Below are 15,274 nucleotides of genomic sequence, written 5' to 3' on the forward strand. Positions count from 1 at the left end.
GGTACAGTCTGATCCTTCCTGTCATGGACAGGAAAGCTGGTGACAGAGCCTGGTTGCTTCCTGGTTATGCACAAGAAGCAAGTGAACACAGGCATCAGCCCTCTCTTACCAGCTACTTTGGGCTACTATGGGAGCCCAATGCAGGGTTTCCCACGTCTTGTGCTCTCTTCTTCCATCATGGCCAGGTCATTTAATCCAGGATTCCCATCCACCTTTCAACCAGTTTGAGCAAGAGGGGCTTGAGACCAGTTGTTAATCTCTTACTTCTCTTTCTGTTTGCGTTCTTTAAAACAGATAACATTAGTTTAGGAGCAGCTCCTCAAAGACAAAGTTTTTCATCCAAATCATGAGCTCCCACAGAAATGCCTTTGGTGAGACCCTAACTGGGCAAATATGAAATTGCTTGTGTGGGTCAATAGCTGAGATGTGAGCAGGAGGGCTCTACCCCCAAGAAACTCTCAGGCACTTGGAAAGGGCTCCTATGGGAGTCAATTCCACAGTTATCCCTCATGTCCTGAACCAACCTTGGACCAAGAAAGGAAGTTCAGGTTTTTGTTAAAACACAGAAACCATATTTTAGATTCTTAAATCTATCTAAAGTAGAGGTCAGACGTAGATTCTTCTGATATGAATTATCAGAACCCAAAGGGTTCAGAGTTCAGATAAAAGGATGAATTTTATCCTACTGTAATCTGTGAAAGCGAACCCATGGTAGTTTAAGGTTTTTGCTTGCCAGACCTCCTCAAGTTTCAATTCAAAAACCAGACATGGGCTTCATTTCTATGCCATTTATCAAGTATTCTTGGAGTTTATCTCTTCATTTACAGCATTTTTCCTTATCTTTCCTCTCCTTTTCATTCTCATTAAGGTTCTAAAATCTCTGTTTTATTTTTCTGAGTCTTTAATCCATAATTTTTCTTTGATAACATTTCTTTAAGCTTGTGTTATATACCAGTGAAATGGTCAGTGTTTTGAAACACTTGATTTTTTTTTTTTAGTTAAGCTGATTGTCTGGAAGATGCTTTAGGGCATTTGGAGCTGTTTCCCTAACTCTCATTTAGATTCAAGACAGTCGTTTAAAGCTAATTTATTCACTACAGAAGAAATGTCTGTTGACGTGGAAGTTAATATGCCAGCTTTCCAGAACAACTATCAGAGAATTTCTATGACTCTCCATTTCTATGTTACATTTTCTATTATTTTCTATTATTTTTTCCCTTTTGTTAGCTGAAGATGTTTATGTGCATAATAAATATTTGGGCATCTGCTGGGAAAAGCACAATCACATTGAAAATGATCACAATAAGGTCAGGGTTCCTAGTTTACATATCATCCAAGAAGAGTGGAGTCATCAAAACAAGGACGTCCTTGCAAAGATCTAGATGTCTTCTCCAGTGGCTAGACTTGAGTGTTTGGAAATCAGAAGCTGATACACCATGAACAGATCTTTCCAACATACTAACTTATTAGTCTTTGTTGAAAAAAAGCAAAAATTCTTTAAATAAAACTATTTCTCATGGGCTCATTCATCTGGAGTTCTCTACAGCTTGTTTAAGTTTTTTGTTTGTTTGTTTGTTTGGGTTTTTTTTGGCCAAGAGTTATAGGGAAAAGTCAGATACTGTAACAGAGTCCAAAAATTTGTCCCAAAACAAAACCAATCTTCTTTTTCCCACATTCCCCATCCCCCAGAAAATACAACTAGCCAACTAACAAACTTTGTAAAATTGCTGTTGCAAAATTAAACAAACCATATTAGTTCTTATTTTTGGTCCCTCACAAATGAGAAGACCAGGGTGAAGGGGAGAGGGAGGGTAGGGTAGCAAGTATTTACATGAGAAGGGGTGTGTTGGGTGGAAGAAATGTAGATTGTATGTCTGAAAACAGTTTTTCAGTCTCCAGTGAGAGATGTGTAAAAGAGGTCTTTCTAAGACATAGGACAGCAGGGTGCTCTCATTTGTGAAGAGCCTTCTGCAGTGCAATATTGAAGCCTATCAGGGATTTTCCATGTGTGGGCTGAACTGCCTCCCCACACCTTACTTCCCCAGTGGGATGTGCCATCAGAGCTATCAGGCTTTCAGCTAGGGGCAGGGCACAGTAGCAGTAAAGGTACCATGGCCTTTAGCACAGGTTGAACAATCCTGCCTAGATCCTGTGTACCTTCTTGAATGACCAACTGTAGGGCATGCAGACTGTGCTCCCCAATTCGTTCACTGCTTTTTGCACAACAGTTAGCTAGCTAGATTACAGCTATGTGGGATATGTGTAGACTTAGACAACCGTATTTCCTACATAGTTTCCCCTAGAGTTACACTTCTGCAGCCTACAGGCAACTCTCACTGTCACTGTTAATGCTGTGAATGACAAAAGTGCTAGGCAAATGCTGTAGATCCCATGGCAGACAGCAGGCTTACTGGCACCTGAGTGGCTGTACTGTTTGCAGCACCAGGACCTTCTGCACGGGGCCTGTGCTAATCAACCCGGGTGTGCTTGAGGATGTCCACACCTACTGGAAAGCCCAACCCCTAAAAAAAAAACCAACATAAATTCAGGCTGATTACTTGTGCTAGATCTGAGCTGATGGCACTAAATTAGGACACCAAAGGGCTTCATAGGGGACAACAGAGGTCCAGCATGGCTGATACCAAGCTGGAACTGATACCAACAGTAAAACTGAGCTGTGTTTTGTGCAGGCCTCTGAGCATATCTGCACAGCTGTCCCCAGAGCCCTGCCTTTTAGAAAAATATGTTTGCTGAAGCCCAGCACTAGTCTCAGGTGGCTGCATTCAATCAGAGCTAATAAAGTCTTCTGACAACCAAATCAGTGGAGGATGTAGTGCAGACACGGCTCACTAGCCCTGCAGAAGATAATCCAAAACCAGTCAAGCCAATGTGGAACTAGAGCCAATAAGTCTGGATGGACTCTATGTGCCCCATTGCCACTGCCATGCTCCCTGCAAGAGCTGCAACAAAAGCAACACCCCAACCCTTCGTTGTCCTGCCTCATGCAGAGCAGACCACCCTGCCTTGTTCCCTTGGAGAAGCTGTCTGAAGGCCACGCACCTCGGGGAGCAGAGCTGTGAGAATGACTTGTCTTTAGAGCCTCCTGCCATGCTGGCATCTTCACAGAAATAAGCCTTTGCCTGAGAAGCCTTGAGACTCTCCCAAAACATGCAGATGCAGCTAAAGATCTGTCCAATAGAAATATATAGTTATAGTGCAACAGATCCTGCTGTATATTTGATTACTGAGGAGAGGCCAAATGGGAGTATGGGGAAGATGAAGACAGTCCCCAGTCACAATGTTCCAATCACTTGGAACAAGTTAACAGTTCCAAGTGATCTAGGAGGTACTCGACACTTCTGAAGATAAGGTCATCAGATGTGTTCAGAAGAAGGTAACACCTTCACCTAACAGTTGAAAGAGTAGTCAGACTGCCTTTAAGCAGTGCATACAGTTTACTTAAGCAGTTTCCCTCCTTCTATAATAGAGCAGGTGATTTGTTCCATGTAAATGCATGTTAGACATTTAAGGTTAGGTGATACAAATCCTGCTCCAGAAGTCTAAAATTGACATCTGTCTTCTAAAAATCTTTTTGGAATTTGCACATATTGATGTTGGATTCAGTCTGTCAATCAGTATGAGTTTTCATATGTTGGATTCAGTCTGTCAATCAGTATGAGTTTTCAATCAGCATGAATTCCAAGAAGAGGAAATGTGTTATAAAATCCCAATCCAATATATATGACCTTTGCTCTTTCTTATTCTCAACCACTTAAGATTTGGTATGCTATTACTGAAAACTCTAAGCATGGAGGAACAGGAAACTGGGTGTCACTTCAAGTACACAAGATCAAAACAGCAATAGCTGAAACCTCTTGCAACCCTTACTAGATGTATGTTTTTCCAAAATGAGCAAGATTGTTTATAAATTAGACATCTCTATCTATGATCTCTAAAAAACAGATTACAAAGTCATTTAATACAGATTTAGCAGATCCTATGTAGCTAGGGTTGCTAGAGTTTCTGTTTTTGAGCTGCTGGCCCAGAAATGAATCCCAAAAAATTGGATCTGCCTCACAAAGCATCTGTGTTTGCTGCATGTGTGTGTGTTACACGAATATAAATAGTTATTGGTGTAATCAAGAAGATTGGAGATTAATACATTTTTTGAAAACACATCTTATAAAAATATACGGTAAATATTTGCAGAAGAAATTTACATTTTTCATTTTTAAAGTATAAATAAATAGGGTCAAGACAGGCTACTACACTAACAACTGGCAAGCTGCTGTCTTAATCCATTGTGGTTCCATAATCCCAGAGCTCACAGAGCAAGGATGGATGCTGGGCACTAACAGCCTGTTGTCCCTCAAACAGCTGTGGTCTTGTGTGCAAATGTACACCCACAAATTTAAATCCTGTATAAAGAATATTTTGTTAGTAGTTCTCACTGTGGCCTCCTTAGCAAAGCCAGAAACTGTACTGGGGGATAATTTGCATGTTCTGCACCCTGCTGCTTTTGCATGGGATTTTGGAACAATGTCCAGACCCCACTAATGTCAATGGTAAAACTACTGACCTCAGCTGTGGGTCAGAGCTATACTTTCTGCTTAGCCTGACTGTATGTAACTCTACTTTTCCTATTCAATAAAAATCTATACTGATTAGCATGGCCAGATCAACTCTCTAGCTCTCTGTAGTGCTAGCAGCGTCACTGAATTTGGTGGTTCAGACATTTTAAGCTCAGAATGATTTTGATTTAAGTGCAGCAAGAAAGTCATGGATTTGAGTACCTGATGTACCATACAGTGAGACACTGCCTGTCTTCATTCACAGACAGGCTGCTTGCAATGAGGCTGAATTGCTTAGATAGCGTAGCGAGAGCACAGTTAAATGATCAAAGTAGCACACATATAGGTTCTGAGGGAGGACAATGCCAAGGTCATAGTATGTTTATATTTGACACAAAGGTAAAGACAGAATAAAATGGTTTTGAAACCTGGACTCAAATTCAATGTCTGTCCTGTGCAAGGGCAGAGGGCTGAGTCCAGTTCCTCATGTCTAAAGCCACCTTGACTGTCTGGCTGTCAGCATGGATCCTGCCATCATGAGAGCTCTGCACTGTCAGAGTTGTAAGCTGTTTTACTATTATCTCATTACGAGGTCCTCCTTATATTTGCCAAAGGAGAACTCTTTCCAGTAACTGACAGCTGATAATTCCAGTTTTTAACCTTATCTTTGCAGATCAATGGCATATGCAAACCAGACAGTGAAATTCCCAAACTGCTCCCCAAGGCAGCTACTTGCAGGACCTCAAATGCTCACACAGATGTATTTAGATATGTTGCTTCTGGACCAACAGTACATCTTGTTCTTGCCAGATTCACCTGAAATCACACTGCCCACTCACAAAAGCACAAGGGCACATGAACAGCCATACAGACTCAGGCAAAAGATGCACTCATTCCCACAGCCTGGCCTAATGCAGAGATTTATGCAAGTTTGGTCTAGAAAATAACTGGTTGAATTCTTCATTGCAAATCTCAACTAAATTAAGGACGTGTACAGACATATACTCAGTCTGAATTGCCTTTCCTAGCCCTCTTCTGAAGCTCTTCAGAGTCCTTAGGACCTTCTCATCCATGAAACACCAGTAGCCAATTCAGCAGCACTGCAAAATGATGCCCTTCATCATTCATCTGTTGGCCAACCATTTCCCTAGTTAGACCTGGAGTCTATCTGGTTGCTACTGTATCAAAATGAAGTCTCAAAGCCTCTCTAAGGACCTCATTTGTTTTTCCTTCTTACTGTTTAATTTAGTAGTAGGCAATCTTACAGACTTCAGACCTGATTATCCCCCTGTATCTGTGAGAATGCATATGGGGCACCAACCAGTTTGCGTTCATTGAGTTGCTTTTACTGTGAAAATAACTCTTCGGAATGAGGACTTCTTTCTTTCCTTAAACTTTCTGCCTAGAAAGTTGATTTCACTCTTCAACGATTTTCCCTTCCAAAGTTTTCATTGACTTTATAACATCTTGCAAAAACCATGCATTGAAATGTATTTCTACCCACGCTGTTTTTACAAATACCACTCATAACATGTTAACACCTCAGATGACCAAACTGGTATTTAGAACACTTTGTTGAAACCTTTTTTTCCTGTTTTATTTGTAATAGGGCTCTAGAGATCTCTTGCAGATCTTAATTCACAAAGTGCTTTTTTCTGCCTTGGAAAATTCAGAACAACCACCCTAGTGAGACTTCAGTACAAAATGGCAGAAATATTACGCATGGTTTTATACTCCTCAGAGCTTGCATGTTCACACCTGATGGCTGTTTCAAGACCAGCTGTCTTTGACTATCTTTAAACTTGACAGCCTTTTTTCTACTTTGGTCTTAAAAATCATATCTCATTGCAGCATTTGAGTAAGAAAAACCTGTTTCAACATCAGACTCATGGTGTTTGTGGATCCACTAGTGATTACTTTCTGCAGAAAAGGAAGCAATGCCTAAGTTAGGCTAAGTTAGACTTAATTGAAAGCTATTTCATATGCATTGCACATGTTTTATTCTCTGGGGAGTTTCCAACATCCTCAGGCAGATCAAGTACAACAGTGTCCCTGGAAAAGTGGCAGGAAGGAAAAAAATTCTTTTGCCAAATTCAAAGGATAATATGTGCATGTTATAGTATCAATACTGCTTTGCAGTTTAGTCCCCCGTGAATCAACTCCATACGCTGTACTTCAACTTTTCTACCCAATAAGGCATATATAATTAGGTTTTTGTCTTCATTCACTGAGCACAACTATCTCACAGACAATAAATAGTTATTTTCTACTGGGATTTACACTATTGTATAGGTTAACAAAAACAACCTCTCCCACGTGCTGCTGAGTCCTCACATGTATTGGCAAAAAATTCCTGTAGAACTCTTGTGCAAATGGCATTTGATTTGGAAGAGCCTGCACATAAATACTTCTGTCCAATGAAGGTTTTCTTTCCCCCATTATTGTGCTTCTGTAGTTGCACAGATAATTGATACTCAGTGATCAGTATTTATTTTCATATCCTTAGAGGCACTCATCAACTAAAATAAATACAATGGATTTAGTTACATTGTGTGTCATTTGGTTTTTACACAAGAAAGTGAATAGAAACCACATACACACCCACACATGCACTCTGAAATTACTACTGTTTTGGCTGGTTCTTAAAACATAGAATGCAGTGAGCACCATGAACAAATTCACAAATGGTGTTACGAAATCCTATCCATTTTGTACATACTAAAGACTATAAGGAGCATCGTGTGATTTCTACCCATCACTGCAGTCACAGGCTTAAGAACTCAAAGTTAGAAAAACTACAAATATGTTAATACTGTAAGGAAGGTATCATTTCTCACCACGCAACTGAATAGTGATACTTCTGTATGGAAATGAGGGGTCTGCCCCAAACAGAGGCACAAAGTGACCTGCCCAAGGTACCCCTATATCCTCCTGCAAAGGCTCAGCATTTTTCTCCATACCTTTCCACACTCCTGCCTGCCAGGTCATCTTGGCTCCTTCTTTCTCAGATATCGGTCCCACATGCTAAGGTACCCACTCTCACGGCCAGCTGTCTGCCTCTATTAGCACACAGCTGAAGGGAGCACCAGATCACAAATATGGAAAATGACTGGAGGCTTGTACCATCCTGGTATCTAACTGAGGGCCACCCTACAGCCACCACACAACAGCAGCCAGTGGCAATGAAAACAACATTGCTGTGCCAAAGCACGCAACTCACTGTACAACAGATGCATGCCATCTATAACTGTTATTTCCAATAACCTATTCTCATTTACCAGCAGATGGCACTCATTATATGGCTTGACCACAGCCCAGGCGCGGTTTCACAGAAGTCAGTGAACAAAGCTAGGATATATCTATCCCTGTGTGTTTCATAGGCCGTTACATTTTCCTGGTTTATCTTGTGGCAAGGCCTACGATTTTAGCTAGGTCCATATTTGAAGCAAAACTAGAAATGTGGTTAGGCAGAAGTGTGATTCAGCACCCACATCCTCAGGGTGCTGGGAGTAGGCAGGTGGGACAGCACAGTGTGGGGAAAGGGGAGGCCAGAGCAGCTGGCCCTCTCAGAGGTGCAGCAGGGACACAGGTCTGCCTCCCACATCCTCCACACTATTGTGGCAGCTGAAGCAACCCTGAGTAGAAAAGGCCCAGGAAATGAGGTGTGGAAAACTAACTGCTCAAGCTGCAGGAAAAGGGAAAGCACAACTCCAAAGCAAGGGCTTTACTGGTGGCACTGTTGTGAGTAGTCTGAGACAAAACCAAGGACCAACTGCACCACTGAAGAGGCTTCCTGTGCCTTCTCAGTGCAGCAGACCACATCCTAATAGATGCCATCCCCAGCTACGTGCCATCTCAACTGCTACGGTGGGAAGTGGTAGAAGACACCAGAATTATAAAGAAAAGAATTTCCTTCCTAAATATCCCAGATGGGATGAACTGACCTCTTGAAGTACAAACTTTAATTCATCATCTTAAAAGGAGATGAAGATTAAGGAATCCAGCCAGTCAATAAGGCAATCCTGTCATCTTCAGGGTCTTGAGAAAGGGGGACCCCCGTAAATGATCAGTGTAGCCCTCTGGCCTGGTCCAGCTGCACATACATATGGCAAAAGATTTTTCCCACATCAAGGCACATCTTTTAGGAAGATACCCAGTCTCTCCTTTAAGAATCTAGACAATAATGAATCTGCATCATATCACACTACAATAGTTCGCTCTCTGCTTGGAAAGGTTCCTTAACAAACAAATTCAAATTTGAATTTATCTACTTTCAACTTGCAGCATTGTATCTTTTTATGTCCCCATCTGAAAGGCTCAATAAGCTGACCAGAAGGATCACTGCCCAGCCCTAAGTTTACTTCTGTGGTTCTCCTCTGGCTCTCCTCAATACTTCTGTTTCCTGCTTGCTACTGTACAGGATGCTTTGGAAACAGGACTTTCATGGCAGAAAAGCTGCATCTCAAGCTGTAGTCAGCTCAAACGATCAGAGATGCTGATTGGGTAGCTGTGGCCACATGCAGAACCAGGGAATTGCACCACCACTGATCACCTGATGACAGTCCACACTTCTGCAACGCCACAACAAAGGGTGCTCTGGAAGTGGTCATTGTATGGGAGGGGAATATCTAGCTCCCTGCTGGTCAGAGAAGAGAGGAAACCTCTCCTGGTTCAGTTTTTCTGTGAAATATCAAGGACTTTGTGACCAGAGGGATGTCCAGAGTGGCCAGCGATAAGAACATCTGACAGACACAAAAAGATAATTTTAAATCACCAAATAGAAGTTTTCCTGAGCTGTTCTAAAGGAATTCAGGGATACTGCACACACATGAGTAACTTACGCTTTGATAACCCCATGTGACACTGGAGCCCAGAATGACAAGCACATGACCTTGCCCCACATGCCTTGAACTCCTGCAAGTCTTTCACTAATTTCATTGCAGGTTAAATCATGCCAGTGAACAGGTCATCACTGCTCTGTCCTGATAAGTCAACAAGGCCAGCAGAGAAGGCAGGGTATATAACCAAGCTTACATTACTCTATCTGAAGTGATTCGTATCATACAACCATTCTTCATTGCCTCCCCTCCTCAGCTCCTGACTCTTCTTTCTCAAATTAACAGTTTCCTTTTGACCTCCCTTGAGAGTTTGGGTGTGCTGCTCTAACAAAAGAAAGCACCAAAGAGCAAAATTACCTCAGCTGTTTTTCTGCAGTAATTGCTTTGCCAGGAGGTACTTTCAACTGCATGCAGCAGTCGGTTGAAAAGAAGCGGATAATACAGCTCTCTGTGACAGCAAGCCCCATGTGATGTATGTTAATCTTTGCTAATGTTTCCAGAAGCTACAGGAACCCTGGCGTCTAGAAAAGTACTAATTAACTCAACCTGAAGCAACAGGAATCTTATGTGCATCCCTACGCTTCAGACACAGACAAAGAGTGAAATCAGTAAAGCACTAGTGGTAAACTCTGCTGGTGTCTAGTGATAAGTGTATCTTTAAAAGCACTGACTTGACAGGGATGTCATTAATACCTCATTGCTAACAAACAGTCTGTCAACCATGATGGATTTCTTAAGGGGGAGACAATGAGTGCAACAAGATTTTTAAAAGCTTGAGCATTTTACTTATTTGAGCATTTGAGCATTACACTTATGCACACACTTGTGTTGTCTCAACCAACTAAAAATTATTTCTCGTTAGACTTTCAAGGAGCGCTATTACTACTTACCTTCCTGAAAAATTCAGATCTTGTTTGTCGACTGACAGACTTTTGTTCAAGGCAGGCTATTCAACTTTTAAAATACTAAAAATCCTTTTTTTCCCCCCATTCCTACAGTATCCAGAAAAGTTCCCTGAAAATTTGCCCTTAGATGAGCTCTGGACTGTAAAGTTTTTTTCCTCAGATTATCACTTCAGAAAGTTATAGCCTGCCAAAGAAAATCTGTTTCGAACACAAATACTTAGACCACCTTTCCAGATCCCGAACTATCAAAACAAGTTTTAAGAGATCTGCTGGCACTACAAGGAATGTGCATGCCATCCTCCACGCTGTCATCTGCAGCCCTGGGCCTCCTGCTGCCCCGTGTGCCACAGACATTTTCCTGCACACAGGCCCATATTTCCTCCCAGGCTGCCTGAGGACCCAGAACATGGCACACCTCTAGACCCTTCTTGGATGTGAGGCCAGGAGGCAGACGGGATACTTCTGGTGGGGCCAGAGCTAGACTGCACACAGCCATTGGGACTATTGATAATGATTTCCAGGTATAGCCACTGTTTGTATACTTCACACCTTTTGTGGACTCATGCTTAAGTGGTTTATGATTGTAAAAATTATTTTTTTTACTGCGAGAAGCCACAGCAGTTTTGCAGTTCCCCCCACACACACTTTCACTTCCAGGGTTCCTCCACACTTTCTCCTTCTATGCTTGTGCTCCAAGGTGATCCTTCACTTTTATTCTACTTTTTGTGCACATGCTGACTGGCTGGCTGTACATGGCCATCACTAGCATACATGTATGTAATATTTACTGCCACTGCAGAAAAGCTCCTTGGAAGACCTCAGCTTCCTGCTTTTGGGGTCAGCCTTCCTCATCTTACTTGATTTATCACACTCTGTTGCTACTTTTTTTTCTGGTTAGAGGCATCAATTTGGTTCTCTGTGTGACTTCATTTCTTCTCAGTCTCTACCTCAAGCTAGTTGATGGACAAGACTTTTAGTCTTACCAAGCTACCCTCAAACCTACCTTTTCAGCATGTGAGCTCTTTCACTCCACTACTTCTGTCTTTGGTTTCACCAGTTTTACCATCTTGAGTATGCAGTTATCGCACACCACATCTCTAGCACTTTAATTTGGATAGTTGATTTTGCTGCTGTTTTGGGTCTTTGATTGGTCCTAGAAGAACAAAAAAACAAAGCTGGAAAGGCATTTCTGTAAAACCACATATCCATTACCTAGCCTCAGGGAAGGATCAACTCCATCTACTTCTAGCTGCTCATCAATGTGGAGATTTCACAGCCCTCCTAAAGAATCTGTTTCAGTGGCTGCTAACCTTCTTTGAGAAGACATTTCCTAATGCCTAACCTCAGACTTCCTCAGTTTCCTCCAGTACTCCCTATCTTGCTTGGAGAAGACGTAAAGAATAAACAGTTCTCTTCCTTTATACACTTTTACATATCTGATACTGTTATCGCTTCTACTTTCAGTCCTTTCTTCTGACAAGACTCCTGCATTTCTTTTAACCTTCCCTAATTTTGCATATCTTACAACATTTCTGATTATACATCTCAATAAAATATCTGTTCTTTTTGTCCAACAGTCTGACACTGTTGATTAAAGCACAGTCTGTCTTCATGTGTAATCCCCAGGTCTTCTTCCGCAGACCTACTGCCTTGGAACTTATCCCATCTTGTGTTGAACCAGATGATTTTTTTTTTTCTGTCCAGGCATAATATTTTGCTTCCTGAATTGTTCCTCTTCCTCATCATTTCAGATCTCTGCTCTAACTTTTCAAGATCATTTTGAACTCTCACCTTGTCTTCCAGCATTTTGGAAACTTGGCAGGACATCTGAATTTAGTAAGTGTATTCTTCCTTTCATCTCTCCAGTCACTGAGGAAAACAGTGAATAGTGCTGTCCTCAAGACAGTGATTTTTAGTACCTCGCTTTTGAGACAATGCTGAACCAATAACAACTATTCCTTGTTTATAGTTTTCTAGCCAATTTTGTACCCACTTTGTTCCTGTTTCCTAAGTTGTTTTATGAGAATATCTTGTGAAAAATTAGCAAAAAGCTTTACAAAGACAACACATATTTCCTCTCTATTTCAACTCATTCTGAAGTGTGTTTCTTCTGTCCTAGAAGGGATGAAGAGTGGGTTGAAATGATTTGACACTGACATATCTGCGCTAATTTTTCTTCATCTCTTTATCATCTCCTAAGGGCTCAGAAACAAACTGTTTAATGACTTCCTTGATATTTTTCTGAATACCCAAATCTTGTTGGTTATTTTGTAATTCCTTCAGTCTTGCTTATTGCTTTCCCTAAGGGAAAGGCACTGTGTTTGTTCTTCCTCAGTCTCCTGTAACATTGTCCATACCTTTCAGGCTCTGTTACTTTGGTGTGTATCTTTCTTGCCTTGTGGACTGCACCAGGCTGAGGCTGTGGCCTTGTGCAGAACATGGCCATTGTCATTGAGATTCTTTCCTTTGCCTTTTGGAAACCTTTCTAGGTTCAGATTTATTTAGGCTAGATTTATTTGCACACTGGACACTGGAGAACCACTCCCCAAATATGATCCTGCTTCTGAAGACATCTGTCACCTGGTTCAATACCTCAAAATGCATGAAGATGATAGCCAAACTATAATGATGATTTCTGAACTCTTGATCCCTCTCTGCTTCTTTTTTAAGGTTAATTTTTTATATAATATTCTGATATTCCATTCTCTTCCAGTTCTACTTCAAGCCACAGTACTCCAACACTCCTATCAGCTCGTCCAAGGCGTTTCGGGCATTCTTCCAGGCATCAATGCCTTATTCACTTCTCTGCCTCACTCACTCCATAGAAAGAGAGTTTATTTTCATTTTCTTTAATCTCCCTGTGGTAAGGTCTGTAAGTAGACTCAAGTTCTGCTTTCATTGCATCCACACTTTTATAAAATTTTTATCTGGAAAACCAGCTTTCCTGGTGGTCTGAGCACCTCATGCGGTCTTTATCCATTTGTTGCTTTGGTTGTCTATTAATCACTCCCTCTTCCTTACTGTGGGGCTCACCAGACTAATGACTACAAACATGTTTCAGGTACCTGTGTACTGGCAGGTAGCACAAGGGAATTCCATTCTTGCAAATAAGTAAACTACATCTTTACTGAGAGAAAAATTTCCAGAGATGCAATAGTTCTAGCCATCACTCTGAGCAAGTACACACAGGCTGGCTTCTTGGTTTCCCAAAAAACTAATCCCATCTCGTCCCGCCCTTGAACATTTCATGCAAGCTATTATGCTCAAGAGTGGCAGAGCCCAGAAAGTCTGATCGGAGTGTCTTCCAGATTGAAGAGGTTTCACTTTGCAGTCCCTTGATTTGAACTAGCTTCTGCAGTATTTGATTCCATTTTGCACCATGGGTCTATGGAGCTGGTTGAGAGAGTTTGTGCACACTGAACCAAGACGCTTCTAATAAAACATATTATTTGCTATGGAAATACTTGATGGGTTTAGAGCTGTACAGACAGATATGAAGGAAGCCTGTGGGTCTGTTGCCTAAGTAAACAGCCTCTTAAATATTTCACTCGCTCAGTTTCTTGGGATGGCTCAGGTTCAGCAGTGAGCAGTTTTACAGCCATTTCATAAGGGAGGAGAGAGAGAAACAGTAATTAAAATATCTCCTTTTGGCAGCACTGCTCTTGTCATTCAAACTAATGAGGGAGCTTGGTGCCAAATGGGAAAAAACACTCAAAGCAGAGGATTTTCAGCACTCCCCCATGGAATGCAGAGTTTCTGTAAATACCTTTAAGGGACAGAATGTACCTGAATTTGGTACAGCCTTGTCTATTCTCTCTCTGCAGAGCCAGAGGAGGAAGCAGGTGCTGGGGCTGTGAAGGGGAAGAAAGTCTCCAACATGCATGCACACACGCATGTCTTCCAGTTGTCTGGGAAAGAGCTCTGTACAGCTACATTTTTGGCCTGGCCCTTCAATCTCCCAATTATTTTACATCAGTTAGAATATATCAAACCTCAAAATATTGCTCAGGGAGCTTTTCTCTTCAGAGAGCCATGGGCAAGTTGAAAAATGTTGATCGGTTTTCCAAGTGTTGATGTTTCATTTGCACAGTTTTAGCTCCCAACAGTCTGCTTTCAAGTTGGCTGGATCTCCTGACTAGTTCTGGGTCACAGCTCTGTTTCAGTGGCTATACAAACTGTAGATATGGAGATATTTGACTGAGACACAGATGACTGAGACACAGATGGAGCCAAACCCCAGCACAGAGAGTTGCTGAGGCTCTCAATGACTGCAGAGTATCGCCAATGTTTTACTGATGGGTGTAAGCTGGGGTTTGTGTCTGGGCTCTATGGGCTGGCGCCTGGGACCATAACCAACATCCATTCTGGCAATGCTGACAGCACTCCCGCAGGAATTTTCCTGTGAACATTCCTTCATTTGCTGTTTCTGCCTGGAAAGCTTATGCTTTTTTCTTCACCCAAATGTGCTTCCTGAGTTCAGAGCCACTCTTTCCACTGACATAAGGACAGAGCTGTTTACCAGCTGAGACACGGTGTGGTGTTTATTTTCTGTTTGCATCCCAGTGGAGCCAGCACCCATTCAAATCCAGCAGTACAATTTAGCCACTTACCGCCACTGATTCCTCTCCCCTTTCTCTCACTGCCATGGACTGTCCAAGCCTGCTGCTGTCCCGGCCCAGAAATCGTAAGTCAGATTAGTTTAGGAAAACATGAGATTTCAAAAATAATGTGCAGGGCTTGGGCTTTTTTTCTTTTTTGCCTCCAGGGTTTTAAGCCTTCAAGACTGCATTTTGTTGGCCTGCATTGTTTTGGATCGTTTTTTAATGAAGATCAAGGCTAGCATTTCCTCACTGTCATGGAGCTGTGTCTTGAAGAAATGACATTGGATCCTACACTCAAATACTAACTGTTCTTTCTGCTTCCTCCATTCATTTTCCACTGAGATGTTGACGGAAACATT

This window comes from Rhea pennata, chromosome 3 (assembly GCF_028389875.1).
Source record: "Rhea pennata isolate bPtePen1 chromosome 3, bPtePen1.pri, whole genome shotgun sequence".
In the NCBI taxonomy this organism is placed as follows: Eukaryota; Metazoa; Chordata; class Aves; order Rheiformes; family Rheidae; genus Rhea; species Rhea pennata.